Genomic DNA, 6180 nt, shown 5'->3' with positions numbered 1-6180 from the left:
AATAAAAGATTTTGTTTCCCTGAAGATGTAACACCTCGCTATTCCAGGTATGGTACAGACTGCATACTGTCAGAAAGAAATTCCTTTCTTAAACAGGGAATCCATATACTTTAATGTGTTTTTACACAAGTACTGTTTATGACTAATGGTCCAGGAGTAAAATACTTTATAGTTAATCCATCTAAATTTTTATTATTTCCGGTCATCTGTATAGACTGTTTAATTATCACGACTAAACTACCAATCTGCATTCTAGATACCTCATATGATTCTTCAAGTCACGTTTCGTAGCCTATCATTTCTAATACAACAGGTACTTGCTGAGCGCAGACTTGTAAAGCGTGATTTTGCGTATAGCAGTACCTTACAGGATTCCATTTAATTTGTCCACTGCTAGAATTTCATTCATACGTGGTTCGACATTCATCCATCAACACCAGAAAGAATTTATCTGCTACTTTAAACAATTTCCATAGACTGAAAATGAAGTTCAAAAAAATCTTACAAATCTCAAATGCAAAGCATTCCGAAGAATTTTCACATATGGAAGATAAAGAAGTCAAACAATAAATCAGAAAATTACAAAAGAAAAATTGGGTGCTTATAAAACCCCTTGATAATAAAAGCGCTCATTACGAGAAACAGCTTTTAACTGAAGATTAGATGAAGGAATCGTTAAATAACAGAGAAGCAATGTCTGATCTTCTAGTGGAGATGGACACAATTAAAGAAAAAAACGGACACTTTAAAAGAGCTACAGACAGACAAAGTAGACAGATGTCTTGTTTTGCACCCGCTAAGTCTTTCTGCACCGATGGGCGAAAAATCAAGCATAGGTGCGAAGGAAAGGTATATAGAAAGAGGGGCAATTTCGTATTTGAGGAGAGTAAAATAGAACTTCGTACAACTTGTACGAGTTCAAAACGCCAGGAAGAAAAGATGGGACAAAATAAAATTTAAAATAAATGGCCCAAAAATAATAGAGGGAAAAAGAAAAAAAGAAAAAAAGAAAAAAAAAAAAAAAAAAAGGCCTATAGAAAGAAAAGGAAAGGAAGTAGAAAATATCCTAAAATACGATTGTGTCCATGAGTGTAGTTAAAAGGAGAAGAAACTGTCTTCATTTACAATAAATAGTGTCTCACAGGTGTGTTTGTGTAGTGAGTGTGTTTGGTAATGGTGAATAGATGTGTTACTGGGGAAAAAACAAATATTGACGGTGTTAAAATGCTTCGTATCAAGGTATTTAGCATGGAATATAAAGTAATATGTACGCATGGAATATAAAGTAATATGTCATCAAACAAAAGTATATATTAATTTAACCAAAGTAACTTATGCTACTTTCATTCTCAACATTTTCATACATTTTTCAAAAAGCAGCAGCAGACTAACAACATAGAACCATATACAATACAAGACCACAACCGCACACACCAAATATATAATATATATATATATATATGTGTGTGTAAATTACTGTGTATATGTATTAAAAACACAAATTAAACAGTATTTATTAATTTAACTATCATAATTTATTACAAGATTAATTATTTTACTATCATAATTTATTACTAGTTAAATAATGTTAATATAACACAATGAGGCTCACTGTTATTTATATAAGCTCATAGTTCTAAAAATTCATTTAAGGCGGTGAAGAATAAACCATCCCTTACATATGGACATTTAACAGATAGCAAAGAACAGTACGAGAAAAAATCGGTGAGGTATAATATTATTTATAGGCGAAACTATATTCAAGCGATCTAGAAAGAAAAGAGAATCCAGAAGATCCGAGAGGGAAATAGCGCGATGCCCAAATTATCCCTCTCATCCCCAAATTTTCCCTCTCTCGAGATTCCTTAAGGGCTTTGTAAGTGTTGACAGACGTGAACTGATAATGCTGGCGTCTGTTTCGAGTTGATACACAAAGGAAGCCACAAGCAATGGCAATATCAACTATTTTTTAATGCTTTAAACTGATGAAATATTAAGATTTATTGATTTAAAGGCACTTATTTATAGAAATTTGATTTAGTTTAGATGAAAGAAAAGTACTTATCTTAAAATTCCAGGCTTTTGGAGTACATCCTTACATTGTCCGCTGTTTTATTCTCGTCAACATCGGAGCCGAAATTCATTGGAATGATATAGGTTTTGTAGGGGAAAAATAAACATTTTTCAAAGAAATTTAATTGATAATTACCAAGAGGAAAGGAAATATTTTCACTTTTTTACGGAGCGCAGCGATCGTGCTGCCGCTTGCCTCGGTGATCACACAGGTCCCCCGAAACGTAAATACTAAACCTTTAAACCGCTCCTTAAAAGAGCTACTGGGAAATATGTGCTCTTTACAGCGACATGGTTACAGTTGCATCAGTCATTCTTATAAGCAAAAGACATCAGCTTTTTCAAAAAATAATTCTGTCATGTATTTGCCAAGAGAACGAAAACAAGTCCTAAAGAAACTTTCAGAGTGCTTTTCAAAACCAAGTTGAAAGTTAGTCTGCAGAATTTTACTTCGATAATAATAAAACATCTCTGATTTTATTTCAAAATGAATATTTTTTTATCGATTTTAAAGACATCTTCGCAAATTGGTTCATAAAACTTCACAATATGCCAAAATTGTTCAGATTAGGGGCAAAATATTATAAAGTATGCTTAAAACAACTAAGAAAAAGCACATTTTGAGCATCCTTAACAGAAGACAATTTGGCTCCACTAACTTTCTTTACGAGTATACATTAAATTTTTATTTACATTTCTTTTTTATTCAACACTTAACTTTCAATGGTTTTAAGAGAAACAGCAGTTGATAGAGAGACTCTAAATTCGGAAAAAAACTGAAACAAAATCGGTTTATACCCAGGCAGTGCAATTACACTGGCCTGTTGGGAAGAGAAGACCCCGTTGGACATGGAAAATATTAGGCCACACAGAGAGGAAAATGTTTAGCCTCCTCCTCATAATGCGGAAGGAGGCCACTTGGGACAAAATTACACCACAGCAGTACTTTTGAAACCACTACGAAGCAACAGAACTCTAACAAATCTCAGACTTCTGATAATTATAGTGTGATTAACAGTTCAACCTCACTTCGAATATTACAATACAATATAGAGAAAGCACCAATTCAGACACTTCAATATGAAATTCAAAACCTACGAAATTAATGCACAAATGCTACCCTAAACATTAAAACATAATGTGACACGTTCATGTAAAATAAATAACTAGTAAAGCTCCAATATAAAGAAACATGTGAAAAGGGATGGACAAATTATAACATTCAAGTATTTCTAGTGGAAATAAAGTTGATATAAAACAAGAATTACCAGCCACAGATGTCTTTTTGCTCTGCATTATTCATCCGTTCTTTTTCTTTCACGATATCGTGTTCTGCATTCCAAGAGTGCACAAAAATGATCACAAATTACACTAGAAGGGGCCAAAAGGGGAAAAAAGGAATCATTAGATTTTAACTACTTTTATAATAAAGAATAATTATACACAAAGAGAAATATATAATATTGTTTCTTAATATATAAAACTTCAAGAGTCGCCTTCTTTGTTTTAAACTCCAGCAATGTGCTACACTGTTCTAAAAGCATGACGGCAATCGATAGAAAAGCTGATATTCCTAATACGACAGAAGTACAGTAAGCGAAAGGGGTTTTTAATATATGGGTACAACATGAATAATGAAAGAAAAAAAATTAGACAGTTATTACGGATACACAGAATAAAAGGGATAATGATCTTCGAGTAGAGTAAATAATTGCAGCGCTGGTAGAAAGATGGCACCAAAAGACAAAGAGCAGGTAATTTTAAATCACAAATAATCAAAATAAACTTTACTGCTAGCTTTGAAGCAGGTGTTATATATTAGACTATCTTAATTCACACACATAATTAGTGACATAACAGATCAAAATAGAGTAATCAAACTCGCAATACATTAATATTAAAAGAGCTATACATATATACTTTTAAAGATTTTTTTTAAAAAAGGGCACAAAAACACCTCTCTAAAACCAGACTTGGAAGAACATCTTGGAAACAAAAGTCGTATACCATAAAAGAAATATTTCATTCAGAATTTTAACGTAAGAACCATTTCTAATTTTAAGTTCTCTACTTAGGTACTCTCATCCATGAGAGAGGACAGCTTAGTCCGATATACCAGAAATTATCTTGAAATATTACCAGGTGACTTTAATGTAATTATAGAAATATTTCACTCAGGGAAAGGACATATTGTCTAGCTGCCCGGGTTCGAGCCCAGCTTTAATATAGCAATAGTTCAACATCCTAATTCGCCGGTTCATATCACGTGACTCCAAGCGATCTCATCTCACGTAGAGCTACTAGAGATACAGGCTGACTCGTCAGCCATTTTGAATCTAAGCTTTAGGGTTGCAATTTAGGTGTGGAGCGGCAACTTTGGCTCTGTAGCGCTGTCCGCTAAAATTTAACATTCTAGAGAATCCGAATTTCAGCTTTTTTCTGCATCCATATAAAAATGTGGGGTTTTTCCCTTCTTTTGTCTGCAGTTCAGATTCTTTCTCGTATTTTTTTTTTTAAATTGCCAAATTTCTCGTATGATTCAAGTTATTTTAAAAGTTTCTAAAACATGTTCACAAATCATATTTCAAATTTGTATTTTTAGTTAAAAATACTTTCTTTTTGAATTCCTTTATTGAATTTTCAATTTTTGCTTTTAAATACACGCATAATGTTATTCATCTCAAAATGTATTTTTTGACAAGAGCTTTCCCTCAACCTCCATTAATTTAGGATAAGGTTTAATCTTTAATTCTTGTTTTTTATTTTTAATATGTTATTTGAATTTTGCTCACATGGAATCAAACGTCTATTACTGTAGCAAATTTGTTAAAAATGTTATTTTGTGTATGTTTCCAGAAAAAGCTGCTAAACACTTTATGATTTTAAATACTGATTCAGGATATACACCTTTAAATTATAATGCTTTTAGAATGAAGTGCAGAATGCTATAAAAATTACTTCAATGCTCAGATGACTGTGGGATTCATAGATTTAATAGAGTAAAAAATTCCATTAAATATTTTTTTTTTCTTTTCTTTATTTAGCTAAAAACAATATTAAAATAATACACAGAGAAATAAATAAAAATAAAAATAATACCTTTACATACAGAATTTACAGATACTATTTACTTATAAGTTTATTTGTTGTTGATGGTTACTTTTAATTATACTTGGAAAAATTATACTTACATACATATGCTCTTAATATTACACGTATCTGAATATTTAAATGATAATTCCATAACATAATAAGATTCAATCTATATCACAGCAAAGACAATACTTAAATCACAGTTCTTTTTATTAATTAATTTGCATAAGTAAAAACATAAAAATATTATTTAGCTTAAAATCTATAAAATAAGTCCTCTAGTAACAAACATATGACAAACACATATAGTGAAAATAAAGATAAATAAATAAAAATGTTTTGCTTTTTTGTTTAATGTAGTGCAATTCAGTCTATTATATTCAAATTTTATTAAAACATACTGCAGTAATTGAATTTTTTCCATTATACATCAAACTGTTTTATATAGAATGATATTATATTAGTTTTACTAGTTTTACTTTTAAAACTAATATAATATAATTAATTCTCATTTATATGCGGAGATGTTTGAATAAATGCAAAAAACCATCTGAATAAATCTTAGCCAACACTATTCAGATAGTATTCTTGTTTTCAAGGTATATCATTTTTATTTTGTTCTTTTTCCATTAAAGGAACTAACCTAAGAGACTTATTTCATTTACATATATCTCATTGATATTATAAATATAGCTTAAACATGTTTTATGTGCATACTCAAAGGGGGGTGGAAAGTAAGCCTTGATTCAAAATCTGTTTTAAAGCAATAAGTAAATAAATAAAATACACTGGTTCTATTAGAATGTCAAAAAATACTGTTATGTATTCTACAAACAAATACAAATTATCACATCATACCACATAACCCTGGTACAAAAGAAGAAATGTCTGATTAGGAACATACTCTATTTATTTGGTAAAAAAGAAGAGTAAAACATATGCAACATCTCATTATGAAAAATCCTGCAAGCCATTACAATACTATAAGACATTGATTAGTAAGGTAAACATCAG

The sequence above is a fragment of the Stegodyphus dumicola genome, chromosome X2, assembly GCF_044657685.1.
Source record: "Stegodyphus dumicola isolate Sdum_Otavi_A_Nest chromosome X2, ASM4465768v1".
Taxonomy (NCBI): Eukaryota; Metazoa; Arthropoda; class Arachnida; order Araneae; family Eresidae; genus Stegodyphus; species Stegodyphus dumicola.
Note: the sequence above shows the minus strand (reverse complement) of the source record.